Genomic DNA, 21972 nt, shown 5'->3' on the forward strand with positions numbered 1-21972 from the left:
CCACCTGCTTCAGTCGCAGCTGCAATCAACTTATGAGGTAAACAGTTTGCTTTTGGCAATATATGGACATAGTTTCAAAATGAATTGAGGTTCTCCAGCATATTTTAGTACTTGCTCTACAAAAGTTATCCTACGACATGCCTGCCTTTTTCTTTGAGTGTTATGACATTAGACTCCATGACTAATTTTCTGTCAAACACTTCATTTTCTGCATTCTGGACAGTCTTTATTTACCAATTGTAGGAGCTTCAGTAAAATCAACTGGACTTCTCTTGTAGGTTTTTGAAGACGTCTCACCTCTCATCCAAAAGGCTTCTTCAGTTCTAACTGACTAATGGGTAGTACCAGAATATATAGACACTCCAGGTCCTATGGATAATTGCTCATTAACAACCAGGGACACATATGCTTCCAGGTGTGATTGTTGTGAAATCAAGAGGTCCACCAATAACGACAGCAGTCATGGTGATGGGGCATGCCAGTTTACACAACAAAGGATGTGAATCTGACAAGCCAGGAGTGACTAAAGATGTTAGCAATGGTAAAATTTTGTGGGGAGAGACCTGATCACTGCATTATAGGTGTTAGATAAGTGGTGTCACAAACCCCCTCCTCTAGTTTAGAGATGGCTGCTCCAGTGTGACATAGATGGCTTCCTTCACTCCTCTCTCAAGGTGCTTTCACACCTGTTAGTCCGCTAGAGTGGTTCGTTTGGACCCAAAAGTTGTTACAATGTTGCTATTTTCAACGGGTTCGGTTCGCATTCACACCAGTGTTTTCGCAGTTGAACCTACTCCAATTAATGTTATATCTCCCCCCAGTCGTTTGGCGGCGCTGTTTACAAAATTATATATATATTGTCCCCTGTTCATCGTAAACGCAGGCTCTCGATCAAACTCGTGTGGAGAATGTGGTTTAGCTAGCGCGAGTTTTTTTGCGCCTCCCAAAATTCCCTGTGCAGGTTGCTACGGAAGCTCCTGTAGACCAAAAAGTCTGCTGCGCCATCAAGCCGGTCCGAATGGAGACAGGTTTGTGTTCTCACCAGGAGCGAACCGAACTGGAGTTCACATAGAAGCGGACCGAGACCACCTCCCGAAAGTGGTCTCGGTGCGGTTCGTTAGTCCGAACCAAAAAAATCTGGTATGCTTTCACATCAGCCCAAACGAACCGTACTTGCAGGTGTTGCGGACTCCAGTCCGCTTTAAGCGGACTAAAAGACGTAGGTGTGAAAGCACCCTCAAACTAATGTAGACACTGTTGGCCTCAAAGGAATGTCCTTTATTCTTCAGATGCAGGTGAACTGCTGAGTCTTGTCCTGAGGAGCTGCTCTCCTGTGCTGAGCCATGTGCTCTTTGCTTCAGTAGACTGCATATACAACATTGCTCCATTTGTGCGTTGCTGTTTTTGCACCAGTCGGTGGCTTTTCTGCACCAATTTGTGAGGCAAATGTCTTTACTTGCGTACAGAGAAGCAAAATTCAGGCGGCAGAGGGGTGTACTGTGACGCAGGATTAATGGGTTAGCGAGGTATGTTGAGCTTAAAAGTCAGCGTTTTCAGTGTCTGCCAGTGTCTTTTTCAATCTGACTCACCAAGGTAACTCAGGTAACCTGATCCAGAGCAGGTTCTGTCCAAAGTTTGGGATTTAAATAGAATATATGAATGCCAGCCTTTGTCTGAATATGTATCATATTCAATGCCTTGGAGCTATAAATTAACAACATCGGGCAGTTAAATCAAACTTTTAATCAGTAACATTTATTTAATTTGATTTGGCCAAAAAATAATAATGATTTATCATGGGACACTATGAGACTTAATAAAACAATATCGTGTGTAATTGTATGAAATACAAAGTTTAAGAGGTCTAAAATGTAGCTGTTACATTAGAAAGCTACAATAAGAGTGCTCTGAGTGGTTAGTGGTAGACATGACAATTTTCTAACAGCGTTCCTCTCTTGCATCATATTTTTAACATAATAATTTCATGTTCCTCACAGCTCTTCATTTTAGCAACCTGTTCCTCTTGACTGAAGTACGCAGCCCACATTTGATCCATTTTGTGTGGAAGAATTAAATGGTGTGTTAAATACCCCCTTATCATGAGAGAGCACACAGAGCCTAATGAAGAAAGTCTGGTTAGAAAAAAACTTTGATAACCTATGTTGTGATACCCATTTTATGCGGCCAAAGTTTTTTTTGAGGCAGCTAACACAGAGAAGTTAGGCTTTGTCGAACTAGCTCCATAGTACACTCCTCACGTGACAACTTAAAATATAATGGAATATAGATAGACCCAAATGGAAGTCTTCGGTTTCTTTCATGAATAAATAGTGGACAGACAAATACATGTGTTCTAAATATTGAGGGCAGTGTTTCTCCTGCATCCCTCAGACACATTTCTATGGTGCGATGGTCGTCATTAGCTGCATTTTTTGCAGCGTGTTCAGTATTTATTTTACTGTACAGGTTTTCTTGTAAGTTCCTTGTACGTGAATGAGCAGTAAAACAGGCCCTGTCACTGTGCAGCTGCTAACTTACAGGAGCCATTTTTGACATGTCATAACAGGAAATGCAAAGGTGCAATTAATTACACTAATAGTGATTGCTAAATTCCACTTAGGCCTTTTAACTTCAGGGTCATGTTATTATCCTTGCTAGTTGATTGACACAGGCTTCCTGAGACATTTAAATAGAACAGAGCCACAGTTAATATTATTGCTCACACCTGTGTTTTTTTTTCTGCTGTGACAACTCAAATCGTCTTCTGTAAAAATGGCCTAAATTCAGTAAACAGAAATTGCTGTTTTGCTATTTGATTGATTATGTACTGCACAGTGTTGTTCATAGTTGGGTTGTTCAGTCATATCCAATGCCTTTAACCAGATAACGTTACTCTATTCCCTGGTGTTTCTCATCATCACTTTCAACAAGAACTGTGACACATTTTGTGACTTTGATGCCAGACACAGTTTCTTTCCAACCCACTGATGATTCCCTAGAGTTCTATTATTTTGAGTATCAGCGGAGTAATTTCCTCTACTTTGCCTGGTTTCCAATTATTAGCGTGTTCCTTATGGGTCCTGAAAACAAAGGCAAATTGTCTTCACCAATTTGGACCTTCAGGGGTAAAAGATGGTGTAATTTTCACAATATAAAGGGATTTTGTAACATACGGCATTAGTGACTTCCCTCTGCTGTCAAGAGTTTTGATGTGCAGCTAATAGAGCCTTGTCATGAGGCATTCAGAAACAGTTTCCCAATAGTTACAAAGGTATGCCATCATCCTGAAGGAGTGACAGTAAAGAAAGATTATAACTTTCTCACATCTTACTCTCTGATCTTTCTTTCCTTTTGTAGTAGATTTTTTTAACAACCTTCATAGCAATTAAAGTTTTTTATTCAGTTTTGTCAGAAAAGATGAGGCAACAAGGCTGCAATCTTCCTTTGGTTGTCGCTCCCACAGTATGGCAGTTTATTCCTCCTAATTCTTTGTGACTGCTCTCCAAATATTCCTATTATGCCTGAGGTGACAGTGCTGGCAAGCTTAGAGTCCAGCTGCTACGCCTTAAGGGGTTGACATGAATGGGAATCAATAAGACTGTAAAGATTGTTAGCATTCATTCATTTACATAAATCTTTTTTTCTTTACTGACATGTGAATACTTAGTTCAGCTTACTGATTTTCATTTTCTGATTATGTCTCAAACCAGCATTAACCAGATTGTTGTACTTCATGTTGTTTTTGACTGTGCATTCCAGCACCATATTCACAGGTGTTAGTGAAAACGTACATATAGTGGAATACACTCTGCCTTAATAGCACATTTCAGTGTTGTGAGCCATGAGTGCTTTATAAACAGACTCGTTTGAGCATCCTCACTGTGGTAGCAATTATTTTTGTACACTTTACCCTGCCTGGAAGGCATGTTTTTTTTTTTGCTTAACTAAACTAACATCCCACTTATTTTCAGCCAAGCAACTTCCTAAAGGTACTGACAGTGTTAGCACACAAACGAGTATAGAGGAGCAAGAGAAGGAGGTGGAGTAGGAGGCAGGCAAAGAAGGTGGAAACAGTAGAAAGGCGCTTTTAAAGCAAGCTGAGCCGCCAACTGCTCCTGCACATCTTTTCTCTTATCTTAATAAGTAATGAGGCTGCCACAGGCTGACAATGAAGTAGTTTGAAAATAGTTCTAATGTATGGCTTTGAAAGGAGTCGCTGGGCATTGATGTATGGCACAAACAGGCTTGAAAACAAGTGAAATATTAATGGGCTGTTTCCTAGGAATTAATGTGGGATTTACCTGATTGCTTTGGTGAGAGACCAGCGCTGGGATGAAGGTGGCAGCAGGTCAAGGATATGAAAGAGAGACATGTGGATATTGGGAATGATGTGGATGTGGCTATCTTCAGTCAGATTTGTAAAATACCACCATTAACCACATCAGTGATCATTTATCATTAAGCTAAATCCGTGTTGCTTGGTTTAGAACAATTACAAAAGGCAACCAAACAAACCAAAACACTGATTGTAAATTTACAAGGTACTGTGACTACTTTATTTTGTTAAAACGCCACAAATCCACAGCTGTTTTTGTGTTGTTCTATTTTTAAAGCTAGTTCATCATCAGTATATCAGCACTTAGAACGAGAATGAGCACAATCTTTCCTCTTTCCTGTTATAATTAATCACTTGAGACTATTAGATTTACACTTTGTCAAAGCAGCCTATCATATCTTGGTACACCACAAGGGAGCAGCAGTGTAAAAGGAAGAGAGCTCAGCGGGTTGTTAAACTGTATCATACAGCAGTGGAGGAAAACTGTGAATTCTGTGTCTGTTTAGAGCTTTCACGTGGTAATTTCTAGTGTGATACTCGTGCATCGGGCTAGGAATTTCATAATAAAATGTTTTTAGTGAGAAGTCAAAGTACTTATATTAGAAGGTCCACTTATATCCTAAATACAAATTCTTTTATTGCCTTCGAATAGATTTTAGAATGTGTTACTGAGAGTACAGGCATAGCAGCAAGGTTCGCTCAGCAGATACAGTGGTAAAATGTGCACATACAGTAATAGTTTAAGTGCTTTACTCAGGAGACGTGGCCTAAAACAACACTGACGCACAGAATTAAAAAGTTCCGTTCGAGAGCAGCAGTGGCATCCCAGCATGCTTGGAAATGCCATTCAAGCCATGGAAAGGTCAATAGTTAGAATAACTTTCGTTGGAGGAAAAAGAAAACTTGGCTGTATTATCACAAATTGCTTCCAGATTCCTTCTTATTCTCAGTGCAAGTTATTACCAAAATTGAGTGCAGACACTGACACGGTTTTAGCAGAATCATACATTTCTCTTTGAAGTGCAGAATGAGTGTTCACTGTTCTAAATCTGAAACATTGTCTTTTTTTGGGTGAAGCCACCCACTTCCTATTTGTGTTGTGTGTAAAATCAGTTCTGACATTTTATCACCTATAAGGTCAATGAAGGATTTTTGATTGATGGAAAATTTCCTAATATTTTTAACAAATGGCCTAGTTTTCCTTCTGTACTTGTCCGTGGCTCTTGCACGTGTTACTAAGAGGAATCGTGTTTTTGGCCAGATGCAGAAGCCAATTCAGTGTCTCGAATGACCACTTTAGTGATTCTTCAACAACAGCTGTGACAGTTCTTTATTATACTGAAAATTCTGCACTGTTACAGCAGTTGCCATAGCATTAGAGTACATATGTTATGAGTCATAATTGTTTTGTGTTTTCCTGGAAAGTTAGATGTTTGAATGTTTGGTGATTCATTACCACAAGTTTTTTTGTACCTTGATCTTGATGTTGTTGTCGTGAGCGATACTTGAGATTGGAAATATAAGCCCTAAACCTGCTCTTATTCATCAACCAAAAGCCTTAATGTTTCTCTATTTCTCCAACAAGTGAGTTTGGTTACATGGTGATCTATTAAAGTAGTCTGAGCTGTGTATTTTCTGGGTACGTTTTCTTGAATTATAAAACTGCTCAGATCTTATGTTTACGGGCTAAAATGACAGCGATAAGTGTGGTGGTATTTTAACCTATAGGTAAACATACGACAATATCTGCAGCAAAAACGCTGCTTCTTTCATAAGGGAGAGGGGCCCTGCTGTGGTGTAAATCACTTACTGGTTAGTTTCTGTGTGATGTTTCAAGGTGTTTGGTATTTTGGATATCAGCTCTCCAAACAGGGTCTATTACTCCGACTTAACTTCTCCGTTTAGAACTCCAAGTGCCTCCGCTGCGTGATAGCTCATTCACAGTGTGATTGTTCTAACTGTGACTGGAAGTGTAATGTGAGGTGTTAAGTAAGCCCTCCCCAAAACTAGTGCCACTGCTTTCGGCTGGTCTTAGAGGAACACATGGTGGCATTTGCTGTGATGGGATGATTTTCTCATCTTCTGTCAATCATCACTGCACGCACACAAAGAAAGCTTTTACCTCACAGTCAGCTCTAATGAGGCCTCATAATGCCTCTTTTCATGCAGATGCATTTTCATTTAATCTTTGGAAAAAATATCCTCAATTACAGTCAACTTGTATTTCATTGGCCGTACTGTACACCCTTAGTCACTATAATATCCTGTCTAAAGGTCACATTTGCCACACTCTGGCTTTCCTCCTTTTTTCACTCCTCCTGAACAGAGTAGCCCTGCTGGTTGAAATGAAAAGCAAATATTAATATTCGCTGGTGTTACTCTGGAATGTAAAATATGGGAGGCCCAGGGAAGTGTGATACATTCCCCATTTAATGACACATTTACTTTCCGGTTCTGTGGGCAGGTTTTTTCCAAATAACTGTATCATGCAACATGTACATCATTGTACAAATACTAGCTTTCAAGGTGTTTGTTTTTGTTAGCTTTTAAGAATCTATAAATATAGATATTCCCTTTTCATGAGTGGCACAAATACAAGTTCACTGTATTTTTCCTGTAGTCATAAGCTTTGTACAGTAAATACGTTGCTATTGATGGAAGGTAAAAGCAACCCACTGCAAATTTAAAATGTAAAAACTATTTTAATAGTACGCAAAAAGAAATCTTGTTTTGGTTTTAATTAAATTTTCATTAACTCATGTACTGACTTTACACAGTGGATAAGCAATATTTCTTCAAAATTGTGTTAAGTACGGAGACAGTCATTTATCCCAAGTACTACCTATGAGTTTTCAATGATGTTTTTGTTCATTTAATGCAATTTTTTTGACCAAAGATGGACAACTTTGTACAAATAATTTAGAACAGTTGCTTAAAGCTACAATCCCCAACGCTGAAAAGCTGGTTAGTATTGAAGTGTCTTTATGAGAAGCAGGGAGAGCAAGCTCTGTAATTTCAGACCGATGGATGGCCTTCACATCAGTGCTTTCACATTAGAAGACCAATTACTGCATGGGGAGTCTTAGTAAATATGAAATAGGTGGTCTGGGGTGACGTTAATAGAGTTAACCCAGGGACAGGGAGGGATCAAAGGGGCCTCAACCATATTAACCAATCTGTCTGTGTCTTTGCACACAACGTCTGATTGAAGAAAAGGATAGTGTGTGTCATCAAAACATACTGACCACTAACATGAGCACTGGTGCCTTTTCTCGCTTTTTACTTGGACCCCTCTAAATCTAGATGTCTGGTGCTGAAAAAAACACACATTTTTGCATTGGCCCTCCATGGGAAAGATGTCTGTTGCTACTGTCAGCTCCTTGACTAGTGAATCAGTTAACACACCCGCATTCAGTACAGATGGACTCGGGAGGTTTGCACTTGGCAAACCTCCCTTTTCCGTTTTTGTGATGGCAAGGGAGGTTGTCTTACAGAGCGGATGGTCTTTAATTAGATTCATTGTAGCATAGGTTGTTTACCGTAACCCTGCTACCAACCCCCTGACAGCACCTTTGAAATATGGCACTTTTGCTTGTTGGCTTTCATCAGCTTTGTCGTCCAGGTTTAAAAGCATATTGGTGTTTATGCACTGAGAACTATAATGATCCATCATACCATGTGGACGAGAGGGCTGAGTCCTCTGCTCCACATAAATAAGCAGCAATTTGGCCATCTGCTTGGATTCTTTCCGTCTCCCTGGAGACCCCCATCTGCCTTTACATTATCAATTACAGTTCAGCCACCACAGACTAAGCTACCCACAGCACACACACAGAACCACTTTTAACCCTATCACATTAAATCAAACATTTATTAAAATCAGACGTCATTGTTACCTTGTTATCCGACTTGATGATTACGAGTCTTTAACTTCACATGATCCTGTTTTTGATCTCAGTATTAACGATATGAGATGAATTCATTCCTCGAAACTGTTTATTTTGTGACTGTTTAACTGATAAGCCATACTTTGCATTCAGTGTGGGATGAGTGTTCCCTTAAGTCAAACCTGCAAATTAAGAAAGGACTATCTGTCAAGCTGGATAGTTTAAAAAAATATGGCCGACACCATTACAAAAAAAAAGCTGCATATTTTGTTTGATTGCCACATGCTTTAAGTGGGGTCCCCTAATTATAAGCGCTTTTGCTTCCCTGGGGTTCCCTTTCATGTACATCTGCTGTAACTACTTTGGTAGAATATATTTGTCTTCCTCTGTGCATGAATAAAAATATATCTATATCTAAAAAAGCAATTCATTATCGGAAGCAACTATTGTTCAAAAAAATCTTGAGTCAGTGATAGTTATTTAACATATCCCGCTACAGAGTGTACTTAAGTCTGATGTATGTCTTGCAGCCTCCCTTTGCACTGAATGAAAGACTGTAGCATGTGTCAGATCCTCTCAGATACATATTTGATCATGTCATTCTCTGATTCTTTTATGCTTTCAGTGTGGTACTCTTCAGACGATCTGGCGAGTTTGCTCCGAAGTGCGACTGTGAGGAGACACCAGCTCGAAAATGCGACTCACCTTTTGTTCTGCGGTTTCCAGGAAAAATGGTGAGGTTCTCAAGGGGACAGGTATGTGTGGGAAGAGGACCCTTGTCAAGTGCATGGTGCCTCATTAATATGGAGACAGGTGCTCTTTTGATGAGTTCATAAGCAGTTCACCAGCAGCCTGGAAGTAGTGCACTTTACAAGGCTGTTCAAAGATCTTTGACATCTGAGGAGAGCCAGTGAAGCCAATAATCCTACTTTCAGAATGTGAGTCTTTCCTCTGAGATCAATCCCAGATCGAAACATCAAATAGAACTGCTGCTTTTCTCTTTTTAAACCCCCCTCCTCCCGTTACAAAAATCACTTACTAGATGGTATTAGACAAGCTAGCAAAAGTGTCATTACCGCTGGGAAGAGGGGATGGATAGATTTCCGTCAAACTGTGGAATATTTTCCACCAATTTAAGCCTATGGTTAAGAGTGCAGCATTATTGATAAGACTGTGTTCTGGGTCCAGCGCTGTGCCCAAGGGCCCAGAGGGTAGCAATCCACAGAAGTGGGCTTTCATGTTCATCTATGTACAAGAACAAAGCGAGGATTAAGTCTGGGCCTTTGATCCACAAAGTGGGAGGAGTATTTTAATTTTTTTTACTCACCCCTAGGGAAGGCCTTGCGCTCGGCTGGAGTGTTTTCAGGAGTGCCATAGCGCTGTCGCCTCTGGCACGTTTGACGATCCCCCACACTGTCCTTTGCCTGGCAGAGAAGAGTGTGGGAAAATTTCTGCCACTAATAGTCATTTTGGCAGTTCATTACACTGCAGTATACACAAAGATTGTCTTTGCTGACTTCTAATATGAATTATGAATTCAAATATGCTTGAGGTCAAGAGCAGTAGTATAAATTGTCTTGCCCAATCAGAATGAACAGTTTTCTTCATGCGCTGCCAGGAAATCAGGTTAATTATTTCTCGTCTCTCCTTTAATTTGAACGGATGTTTTATTTTGACGACAGACCGGTCAATCTGTTTGTATTGATGCTGTCATTTCTTGAGGCAAAAAAGGGCCCAAGTTAAATTGTAGATATGTTGGGAATCATGTTTCATCCGTCTCTAAGGTTTATAAGTAGATTACCTTTTGTAATTCGTTTTGTTACACCAGTCAATAAGCGTCCAATGCAAATGTGGTTCATTTGTATTTGAATTGATGTCCTGTCCCCATTAACTTATGCCTCTAATGCATTCTGGTACATTAGTAAATAGACCTGCCGGATTAATCATTAGTTCATTGGGATCATTTGCTTTCCTTGTGCTTAATCGAATCTCTGACATTGGTAATAAGGGCAGACTTCACCTGCTTCCCTGGATACTCAAAAACAAGGAAGAGTAATTTCAGAAGAATGGTGTAATCTTTTTTTTGTTTCACTTGTCTACTTTCTTTTTATATATGTGAGATAACAGTGAGAACAAAACAAATCACTAGTTTTGATGTTGTTTCTCTCATTGCGTGATGTATGTGGTGAGAAAGTTTGCTAGTTTAATTGACATTTAGAATTCTACCTGCTTCACTTGTTTCGATGCACCTTTGCTCTCCGTTATCTCGCTTTCTCACGCTGACCCTGATAATTAATGGCCTTTATGTCTTGAGAATAAAACCTCTAAATAGGCTCCTTGCACATTATTTATTTAGTTCTAATTAATTGAAGTATACCTGGATTGAATTCAACAAGGCTAAGGTTCCTGTGTCTCCTTAGAAGAAGCTTCTTGTCTTATATAAAGGGTGCATGACCGCCCTCTGTCTGCGTTTTTATAGCTTGACAGATATTTATGGTTCTGGCTGCTTTAACCCTTTCCTGTCTTTTGGCTGTGGTCTCTCTTGAGGTCCACCTTAATGTCATGCACCACATTACATAAAGATTCTGAAGCTATAGACGTGCATTGCTGTGATTATAGAATGACAGTGCATCATTGGCCTGTGGTTTAGTGTTTGTGGCTGTGCAGCAGCGACATGTCACCGCCCTTTTCATTCAGCACGACTAGAGATGATACATGGGGTCATTGCATGTCTTGAAGTCAGTGTTGTGAATTACGACAAACAATGTATGTGCTGGAATTGCCAAGAACGCCTTCGGTGAATTGTTATGAATACATTTAGGTTACACAATCAGAGATGATCTTTTTCAAGCAGTCTACAATGTCAGTGTTGTGATTCATTTTTACTGTGAGATATCAGTATGTAATGGATGCTTAGTGGCCATTTTGAGTTGTGCCTTGCATAAACAGGACTGAGAGCCATTCTGTGTGAGGGACATGACCAGGAATACCAATTCCATCCAATAGTGTGCTTGCCAGTTCCCAAGTGTGAATGTATACAGCTATATTAATGTGAAGTATGCTGATCCTGTAAAGAAAATTATATTAGAATCAGACACTTAGGACCCTTACGTCAGGTTCATACACCTTTAGTAAGTGTCTTAAAACAAATTTTGTGTCTTTAGCTGGGCAAGGACTCACTCATCAGCTTGGGAAATGTGTGGCTTTAAAGCAGCAGCAGGATCCACAGAGCCCTGTGTTGTGTCTTGTAACCCATCCAAACAAAGAAGCCCATTGTAAATGTGCCCTTAACCCATAACCCAGCCAATCAGCACTTGTGTGTTCCTTTTGTTTTCCAGCCATCCACAAAATACATCCATCTCCTTAATGGATATTTTTTCAGGCGGAAACATGGTTCAGAATATGGCAGCAACGGACTAGGAGGATCATAGATGGAATCAGGCCACACAGGCCCTTAAAAAGCGAGATTAATAACCCAGTGCAGATGATCTCATAGTTAAGTGTTTTCTGTTGTATTTACACATCCGCCCGGGCTGTCAGGCTTCTGCTCGTCTCTGAGAAATGGAACCGACACATCCTGACACTAATGCATCACTGAAAATATTTGAAATGAATAAAGCTCATGCTTTCCAGCAAGAGAGAGAGACATTGCAAACACTCCATTTGACATTGACACAATGGCGCCTGTGCTCAATGCAAATACTGTTATTCTCCCCCAACCAACCAACCAACCCCCCCATCCCTCCTTTTGATGGAGGAGTCACAGAGGAGAAAATCCCCTGCACTCAATGCAAACTAATGAGACATATTAATGACATTAGACACTTAATTCAATGCATGTATAATTCATAATAATTGATTGTCCTGGTTTGAAGGAGTACCTTTTGTGAGAAAAATGATCCCATTAAGCCAGGTTTAATCCAAATCTAAGCTGTCAAAACACCCAGCTCTTATTGCATTGTGCACTGTTAATTGTCATAAGTATTTCAGATTGATTATTTGCATGTTGGACTGAGGTAGGGCTTTCATTCATGATTTCCACTGGTGTAATATATGTAAGTCGGTGGGACGCATCTTTTTTCCCACATAGCTAAAGGGGCGTAGTGGCAAATCTAATTTTCAAAAACAAATATGTCCATACAAAAAAAATCATCTGAAATGTCAGCTTAATCTCTTTTTCTTTGTCTTTGCCCTTCTTTTTCTGTCCAGTCAGACTTATGTGATAATAAGTTTCTAGTCCTCTCAAATCCATTTTCTTTGTCAGCATCCTTTATAGAGACCACAGTACAACCAATCACCAGCATTTAATATGCTATAATATTGCATAGCATTTCCTTGACAACACAGTATGTTAAGGAAACACTATGTGTAGGAGCACCACATTGCACTTAGATGTTGAGCTACTCCTGAATTGATTCATCAAAGGCACTGTTTTACATTAATAGCATATTTGACGTGTTTAAAACTTACTTGAATTGTGACGTGTGGAGGTTAAAAAAAAAATCTGCCTTTCAGAATTACACTTATTGCAGTCACTATTCTATGTGAGATGTCCTGATGTTCCACTCTTTTAGCCAAAAAACACATCCCCTGTTATGCTCCATGTTATTGTAATACCTTGCTAGTGAACCATTCATCTTAAAGTTCTGTGATGCTTCTATTTTATTTGATAATTTATCGTCAAAGCCAAAACCGCATGGGAACAGGAAATGGGTGTCGTGTTTACAAATGGACAGAGGAATGAGGAAACTGACAGAGGAGGATTGAGGACAGTGTAATATGTGACTCAAGTTAATTCTGTGTGTTGTGCTGGGGTTACTGGAGAGTATTTCTTTTCCTCGAAATAAAAAACAAAACACCAAGTATGGTGCCACTGCTATATGAATTAGATCCTCATACTGTCCACAGAAGGTAAAGGGCACTGACCATCCTAAAGAAGTCTGTGATTTGGGTAATTTTCTTTATGTGATGCATGATACTACTCACAAGCTTTTTAGGGGCAGGCATGATTAACACCCAAAGAGCATTTTCTTAATGGGAGCATTTGATTTGTATGTATAAAGATATAATTTGTATTATGTTTGTTTTCATTTCAAGGGTCTAGATATGAATTGCAGTGTTAACTGGGGTTAGCATTGTCCAGGCAACAGAAAGGTACTGATGGTAAATCTTGATTCTACTTCTGTTCCTCCCATGTTTGTCCAAGTTTCCACCAGTTTCTCTTGTTTCTTTTTACTGTTTAAATTACCCAAAGATTAGTGTTTGGCTGACCTTGTTCCATTTCTTCCCTAACCCCCACCCTCAACCCTTCTTTACTTGACAAAATGTTACAGTGTCAGTGTTAAAGAGATAAGCATAGGTTGAGTTGAGGTGTATGAAAGGTTAGTGGTGGATCAAAGGCGGATGAGTGAGTGGATTGTTGAATGGCAGTAAAAATGTGACCTCTTTTCTATTTTCTTGCGATAATAACAAAAAGTCAAGAAAGGTTTCATCCGACTTCATGTGTAGATGACAGAAAATGGATTTCTTAATCAAGTGTGTTTCAGTGAAGGTGCCCTGGGTGTTCAGTGTTAATCAGACTGTATTGTTGTAAAATCACTGGTTGGATGCTGACCTCTGACCTCTGCTTTATGAACATACATGAATGTTGTCAGAAATTACAGGGTTTGTGGCCAGTTCGTAAAAATGAAGGGTAATAGCTGCTCATCTTTGCACATAACTGCAATTGTAGTTCAACCTACACAGCAGCAAATATAAATCTTACTGTATATAGCGTGTTATTTCGGCCACCAGCAGTTTGCATGTCTATAAATACAAAATGCAGTGTTTTTACATCTCTATGAATGCATGACCTCATGCAATTCAAATGAATTTATTGTCTTCAGATGATAAAGATTTTGCAGCAAAGTATTTCCGTCATGAAATCTATGCTGGTGACAGTGTTGCTTGTGACTCAAACGACTGTCAAGGGCTGCTGAGAAGCATCAGTGCATAGCATTCTAACCAAGCAGGGGATTTTGATAAATAAGAATTGAATTTAGTTCCAGCTGTGACATGTTGATTGATCAAAAAGCTCATGGCTAAGGCCTCCCTCCACTCCCGTCTTATTTATCCTTTGTCAAATGGTTTCAAAATCAATACTAGCCTTGTACACAACCTTTTCTGCTGCAGGCACTCAGGGAGGGGGGGAAAGAGAAGGAAAAAGAAAAACACCTGCTCTCTTGGTGATTGTTACTAATTTTTCCTGTCAAACATTTGAACACAAAATAATTATTTTCTGTGTGGTTTCAGGGCACAGCAGATTATTGTACAATCCATTTAGATAACTTCTGAGAGGGGTTGGAAAATGAAATCGCCTCAAACCACACAAGTCAAGCTGGGAAGGTGATCTATCAGACATTGCAGCGAATAACTCAACTTAAAGATGCTTTAGTCTTGGAAGAGCTGGATTCCTCATGTTAGAGTGAAGGAAGCAAGTCGCTTGTCACAGTGCAGATGAGACTTCTGTGGTGTACACATGGGACATTTTGGATCTGTCACATTCACCGATGTTTTATTGTGGGCATCTCTCAAAAGATGTTGACATCTGTATAAACTGAAATGGCTTGTAAAGTGTGTCAGTGTATGAACACTCATCAGCTGCAGCATTACACATGCCTGCCTTATCATTGCATGGACACTGGACCTAAGTGGGTGTCTGTTGGCAGTGGATCCTGTGGGTTGTGAGGTGGCACCTCCAGAGATTGGACTTGTTCTGGTGGATCCTGCGGATACCAGATCAGGTTGCAATCTGGAGGGTTTGGAGGCTGGGTCAGTGCCTTGAACTCTCTTTTCCTAGAGTCATTCCTGAGCATTTTAAGGAGATGATCAGTGACAAGTTATTTTTGATGAGATGAATTTGAATATGTTTTTCAAGCCACATGTGCAATGAGACTCCAAAATATTCACACAGGTTTTCTGCTGGGTTGCTTTGGGACGTAAACATGAACAGAGCTTTGGTACAAACTAGACAACAAAATCTTATATCTTCTATCACAGCAGGGAAAAAAAAAACAAATCGAAACCTGTCACCAAACAAGTGTACAACTAATAATAAAGTGGCTCCCATTTTATTCTAGGCTCAGATTGCTCACATTTTCACCTCTCGAGATGATCTCACTTTGAACATACAAGGTGAGAGAGTGAGTAAAAAGGTTTAAAGTGTGTTAGAGAGTGTAAGAAACATCAGCATATATTTGAGATTTCGCTCCTGTGGCAATTTTTTTTTCTTACAGCATTTACTGCATTTGTTTTTGTGAGTGTGCTTGTGATTACAGAAAAAAGAAGACAGGTGTGACAGTTTTTCTTGAATGTGATCTTCAGGCAATATGGTGGTTGCTCTTTAAAATGTTTTCTTCTTGCATATAAATAAAATGTCTGCTGTATTTGTTGGTAAAAAAAAAGTGTATCTTTAAGAATGATTTTGGTTTTTTTCTGCCACTGGTAGCCAACATACTGCAATTGATGTAACTTTGAAAAAAGACTGGCTTTTCATTCTGTGACACATTTTTTGATATTTTGTTTTCATACTAAAACAATTGGATATGAGTGTCTTTATCTGGCTGATTACTTGCACACATGAATGGCAGGAAAATAACTTGAAACAGCTGTCTTTGGCTTTAAACTGGTCAGTTGACTCAATGAGAAATGTTCTTTGTTGTTTTATAGCTATTTTGTGATGTATTTAATATTCCATAAAGTCTTTTTTGTGGACATCGTGTGATCTGCGATTTGCTCTCTCAGACAGCACAGTGTTGTCCATAAGGGCTCGTTCACTGTTAAGTATATTAATTAAGGCAGTAGGATAAGGGGCCAGAGACTGCAGATGATATATCTGAATCTCTTCATGTTGTGTGGGTGTGGAGAAGTAAGTCTTCGCCTGACACTGACAGGATGAGGTCTGTGTCTTGTTTTATATTCTTTTTCATTTGTTTACTTTACTGTCATCTGTTCTGCCTCTATTTTAAAAACAAAGAAGAGAACCACTTTTGAATAAGTGTCTCTCTGCCTGGCCTAATAAGTAACTGACCCCAGTGTTTATAAAAAGAAATGGACATTTATGAGCTTTGTACAAGACACTTGAATCAAGTGGAATGACTTGTCTCAAATTTTAATGAGTTTATTGAAATTAAAGTTGAGACCACTCCATGATATTACCATTAACCTGTCTATGGCTGGCTCTGCAGCTGTAACCCAAGCACAGATTGTACATTTTCCTGTTCACTCCCCCCTAGGCTATGGCTATAGAGAACTAAGGGAGTGTTTATCAGAGAGGGGTGACTCTGCCCTCAAGCCAGCCGCTGCACTGAGACAGGAGACACATCATAACATTGTCTGTCAAATTATTTGTAGCATGCTTGGTGTACAAAGGCTTTTAAAGGCATTTCTCAATTCATTTTTGAGCTAATGGAAACTCAGACAGCTCTGTCCTCCTTAAGCAATGGGTTAAAGAAATGTAACAGATGTACTTTGTAAAATAGTTTGTTCAGGTGTACTGGAAACCCGTTACTCAGAGGAACAGGGGGAAATTGTAGGTTAACTGTGTGCGACACTTATGGTAGGATGAGTTCTGGGTTTCTTGCTGTAGAAATTTAAACTAGAGGGGGAAGGGATGTAAACCCAGTTATTTAAACAGCTGGGGACATTTTATTTTCTCTGAAATGTCAATTGCGTGTAACCATTAGTGAGGAAGCTCCAGGAAGTGACTCTCTGTACGCTGCACAATTAGTCAGAATAGAGGGCAGGCCGAGCCAAACCTTGTTATGCCTCGGTCAGCTCACGTAATTATTATTGTTTTGGAAATCCATTACAGTCCAGATGATGGAGCTGAAGAGTTTGTTTGAGAAAGGTTGAGTTTTGGTAGTGGTTTATGCAGCTGCTCTGGCATATTGGCAAAGAGATGCAGGTGTTTGGTGCTTTGGGTTTTATTAGTTTTTTTTTATGCTTAAGTGTCATTGAACGGTATTAGTAACTGTTTGCATTCAGAAATTGATAATTCATTAAATTTGCTAATTTTCTGAGTTGCAAAAGAGCTGCAGCTTTGATGATTTTTGTGTTTAAATAATTACATTGTCTTTTCACCATTTCATCCACAACTAGCAAGCTGCAAGACATGGTGGATATGGCAGGAGAGACATGGCAGGCAGGTGAAACGGCAAGTGCAGCTAAAAAAAGTATTTAAACATTAGTGGTTAGCAGAGGTTACCCAAGTTGCACCAAGAAGCCCCTGTTGAATGTGATTCTGTCAACACAAAATTTGCAACAACCTCAATGAATTTAAAGTGTGAAACTGTAGCAACAACAACATGCAGCATGTGGTTCAGGATTCTTGCATTGCCTGAAAAGCAGTTCCTCTGCTCAGATTTTTTTGTTGTTAAAAAGAGTGTTGCTGCCAAGTGAGAAAGCTGAGGCGTGCGCCAAATTCAGCATGTCACATCTATAAAGTGGAGAAGCCTTTTATTACATTCAAATGAGAAATTCTTCTCCAGGAGAAAAAAAAATGGCTCCTGATAAATTGTTATGATGCATTTGTGTTGTCTGTCTATTCTTAACCATCTCTATATGATCTGAGGTTTTCGTGTGCTCCACATTAAACAGTGTTCCACTTCTGTCTCTCATATATTTGCAAATCTTATTTTATCATAAATACATTCATATGTGATGGTAAAGTAATTAAAAAAAATCTGATATTGTACATTTTTTCCTCTCCACCAGTGCCACCAAATAATACACTGGTGTTTCCATGTTAGAGGTACCACTGTGAAACTTAAGGTGGAGTCATGAATTAACTATTAGTAATTGTATATTTGCAGACAAATAATGTCATTTCAGTATGAGACAAACTCAGGACTCAGCCATCGTAGTTTTTACTAAGAGACTTATTCCAAGAAGAATTTCTTTGTTCAATTAGTGGAGCTGATTATTCATTTGAAAGCCATTGATTATAGGGGATGTGCTGTCAGCATCCTCATTATTCCCTTTGGAGGATAAGAGTGCTTTGTCAAGATGCACGATGAGTCGATGATGTGTACCTCTTAGCAGTATGACATCTTCATCCATCACGGAAATTTTGGATCTCTCAATCTCCAGGCCCAGAGCTCTCAATCATAGCTCTCTCAGCTGCTGACAGGCAGCCACTGTAACATGCAGGAGGAGGCACAGATGAGCTCTCCATTAATGAAAAAATAACATATCACACAATATAAATGGGTGCAAAGAAGTGAGAGCACTTCAGAAATGCCCAGATAATTAGACTGTCCGGCAGCAGATTGATGGATGCACTATAATTACCTTTGTGTTATTATTTCAGGGCCAGACAAAAAGGAAAAGCTGGTTTCTCTGCTTTGAGTTGCTCTGATTCATTAATCTCATTAATGTGTGGAATTAATATCATTTTATCAGACATTCCAGAGCTGCTGCTGGTGTGTGTGGTTAGAGCCATGATTCAGAACTGTCAGAGAGAGGGGAAGCATCAATCTAACTCAACACACCCGTTAGCTCATCTGCCTTCAAGTCACAGGATGGGTGAAAAGTGTACACAACAAATATGAGACAGTGTTTCTCTTTAGTACTCTTTTTTGTTTATTGTCAGGGCTCTAGTTAATTGTCACTTGGACAAAAAGACCCATGTTGATCTCCAAAAGATGAATTCATTGTAAAACTTGAATATAAATTTAGCTGACAGGTGTAATTGAGCAATTAGAACTGGAATGCCTCTAAGTTAATATTGAATGTGGAATAATTAATTCTGTCTTTTGCTCCCAGTCTCCATGCATTTTTAACCACTGCTTTGCCATAGATTTATTTTAGAAAAATGTACCATTCCATACCTTTGTTCAGCACACTCAAATGTAACCTCGCCCTTGATTTAAAAAGTATGGCACTTTAATGTAGATTTTAACACAGCTGGATTTGTTTGGAGGAAACGTAGCACTAAATAATCAAAGTGAGTGCTTCACAGTTGTAAATGAAAAACAATAGCCCATTATTTAGCTGGTTAAATTCATTAAGAATTAATAATGTGCTTTTGTTCATAGTACAGCAAAATTTACAGCTAACAAAATCCATTATGAACTTTTAATCTGCAAAGACTTTGACATGATTTTTTAGACCAAACTGAAACTCTTCTGACAAGGACATCAGAATCTTTGTGAACTTTTGCTTACAAGTACAATAACTAGTACCTAAATTCACAGAGTACTTTGCTGTTTGCTTTTTGACAGCCTGTAATTGTTTTGGATCTAACAAAACAATTATTAGATCCAAAACAAAAATTTCAGAAAGCATGTTGCTTTGTGTGCGAATTATGAATGTCTACAAACTTCAGAAGGGAAGTTCAACTCAGAATATTGCACTTTGAGAGATCCAATTAGCAAATAATCTTTAAAAAAAAAAAAAAAAGTAAAATAAATTGTAATTATATTGTTATTGTGAGAAAATACCTAATCAGCTACTATGTTACATTAGCAATTAACTGAAACTTTCAATTTCCTTTGACAAATAATCTGTCAGATTTTAGAGAAAACATAAAACACTGCCATCTAACAACTGTGTGGTGTATATGTTGGGTGGACAAAGACATAACATGCTAAAATGTGACTCTCAGTGACAAAGTTCCTGCCTGTCAGAAATGCTCATATTCCCCCTCTAATGTAGCAGTGTGATAGAATAGCAGTGCAGGCCGTAGACCCCAACAACATCATATCCTATCACCCTGCAGGTGGTTCAGTTTGTCGATGGGAGGAAATGGGATCTTTACACCCAATTTGAGGTGAAGTGACTCAGAGTTTACATGTAGGATATCCCGTGACCCTGGCGTAATGACTTCCAGACTGCAGGTGGTCCTGCTCTTGTGTGGCAGTGATAGGACTCCATAAACAGACTTAATCACATTCCTCCAGCACTCGCTCTCTCTCTTTCTCATTCTCTCACTGCCTCTTTTGGCTCTTGCATGGTCGGTTTTTCTGCGTTTCACTCCCTGTCTTTCTCTTTCCACTCTGTCTGTCTCTGCATGTTGAAGACCAGGTCAATATGGGGAATTTGAAGGTACCCCCTTCAATAACATACACACCTGCACACACACTTACCCATTTGCTTCAACCTCAACACCCACATTTACAGTTGCGCATTCACATAAACTCACGTAAAAGGGGACATAATGGGTTATTTCTCTGTGCACATTTCGGTGTCTCTCACACATCAACATACAGTATTGTGCAAATGTGTTTCTGACTAAATGTAAAGTTGAGATGCTGTTAATAGTTTACATTTATCTGGTAACTTCAAATTGCAAAGTAGAATAAATAGAAAAAATAAATAAAATCTATATTTATTATGACCACACTTTGCTATGTAGGGATGGTCACTGCAAATTAGCAGAGGTTATAAATGATGTGGCGTGTGGCTTTGCTTCATACTGCATACTTGTCCCTACCTGTACAAATAAACAGTACATGAAATAAATAAAACAGAATCAAAAGCTACACAGTTTTTCACAGTACTTGGCAGGGTATTTTTTTTTTCTACTATTCTTCTGTGAATGAATTTAAAACCTAACAGATGCCTCCCTAATGGTGCTGCATGGTGGACAAGAATCTAAACATCTGAAGTACCTCAAACCTTTGCACACTACTGTATGTTGCACTGTAACTTCAGTCTGTCATATGTGCACCATGTGAAGAATGTTTAGCAGGCTGCCGGGGGGTTGTGGTAATCCTGACCCAGTGTTACAGAGGGAAATCATGGTAAGCAGTGTGAGCCGCCACAGAAAACAGCTGTTCACGCATCCTTTCTCTTTTTAATGGCACTTCCGTGGCATCGCATAGGTTGTCTGGGATTGGAATACAACAACCACCCCTTTCCAAGTACAAACGCGGTTTGTGTTTAATTGTTTTCAGATTTTTTTTTCCTTCCCCCCCCACCCATTGAACCCTTTTCCAAGACTTAATAACTGAGTGGTTTTGGCGGGCTAAGTCAGAGTCAAAACTCCATGAACAGAAGTGGTTCTTCCAGGCTTGTGCTGATTCCAGCAGACAGCATGTGGACCAGAACAATACTCATTAAGACACTGATATGTGGACTTGCGTGAAACTGTTTTTCTGTAAGTGCCCTTTATTGTGCATCTATACATTCAGATGTGTCAGACCTCTGGCACTTACAAAACATATCAGTCATTATCAGTTACATTAAGAAAAACAGAACATTAACAAGTTGTTAACATCTTAGTAGCACTGTCAAGAGAAATAAGACAAAATAGCACAGAAATTTGCAGAGTAGAAAGAATAGAGACACTATTTTCTTATGCCAGTTCTTCAGAAACAACTTGTAATGTATTTTAGGTATATATTGTATTTGCTTCTAGAAATGTGGTTACTGAAACAAAATCAATACAATTAATATCCTACAAAAGATTAGTGCATTTAATTCAAATAGTGTTGCAGATTAAAACAATTTCACTGTAATCTTTACCAAGGAGGCTTGTATTTTAATTGTGTGATTTTGAAGCAAGTTCTATTCTCTCACTTACGTTGTCCCAGCTGAGCTCCCAAAAGTGCCTTCAGTGTATGAACTGATCTACTGTGTATTTCAGATGGGGTTTACGATGCTGGTTCTACCACCCCACACTGAATAGAAGGTTTGCTATGGAAATTTGTTATGGGCAAATGACAAACGGCCCAAGATGACCATTCCTAGTTCTTGAAGTCTCCATAT

The 21972-nt window shown here is 39.2% G+C and overlaps 1 long non-coding RNA gene across 1 annotated transcript in view; it reads left to right on the forward strand.

Moving 5' to 3' along the window:
* The first annotated feature begins 907 nt into the window (after positions 1–907).
* The window catches only part of LOC118471166 (uncharacterized), a 125192-nt gene continuing 104127 nt past the window's right edge, over positions 908–21972 (forward strand). Inside the window, exons 1-2 of the long non-coding RNA XR_008604146.1 lie at positions 908–1028; positions 8849–8957. This is a non-coding gene — a long non-coding RNA (uncharacterized LOC118471166). The remainder of the gene's footprint in view (positions 1029–8848; positions 8958–21972) is intronic.

This window comes from Amphiprion ocellaris, chromosome 1 (assembly GCF_022539595.1).
Source record: "Amphiprion ocellaris isolate individual 3 ecotype Okinawa chromosome 1, ASM2253959v1, whole genome shotgun sequence".
NCBI classification, from domain to species: domain Eukaryota; kingdom Metazoa; phylum Chordata; class Actinopteri; family Pomacentridae; genus Amphiprion; species Amphiprion ocellaris.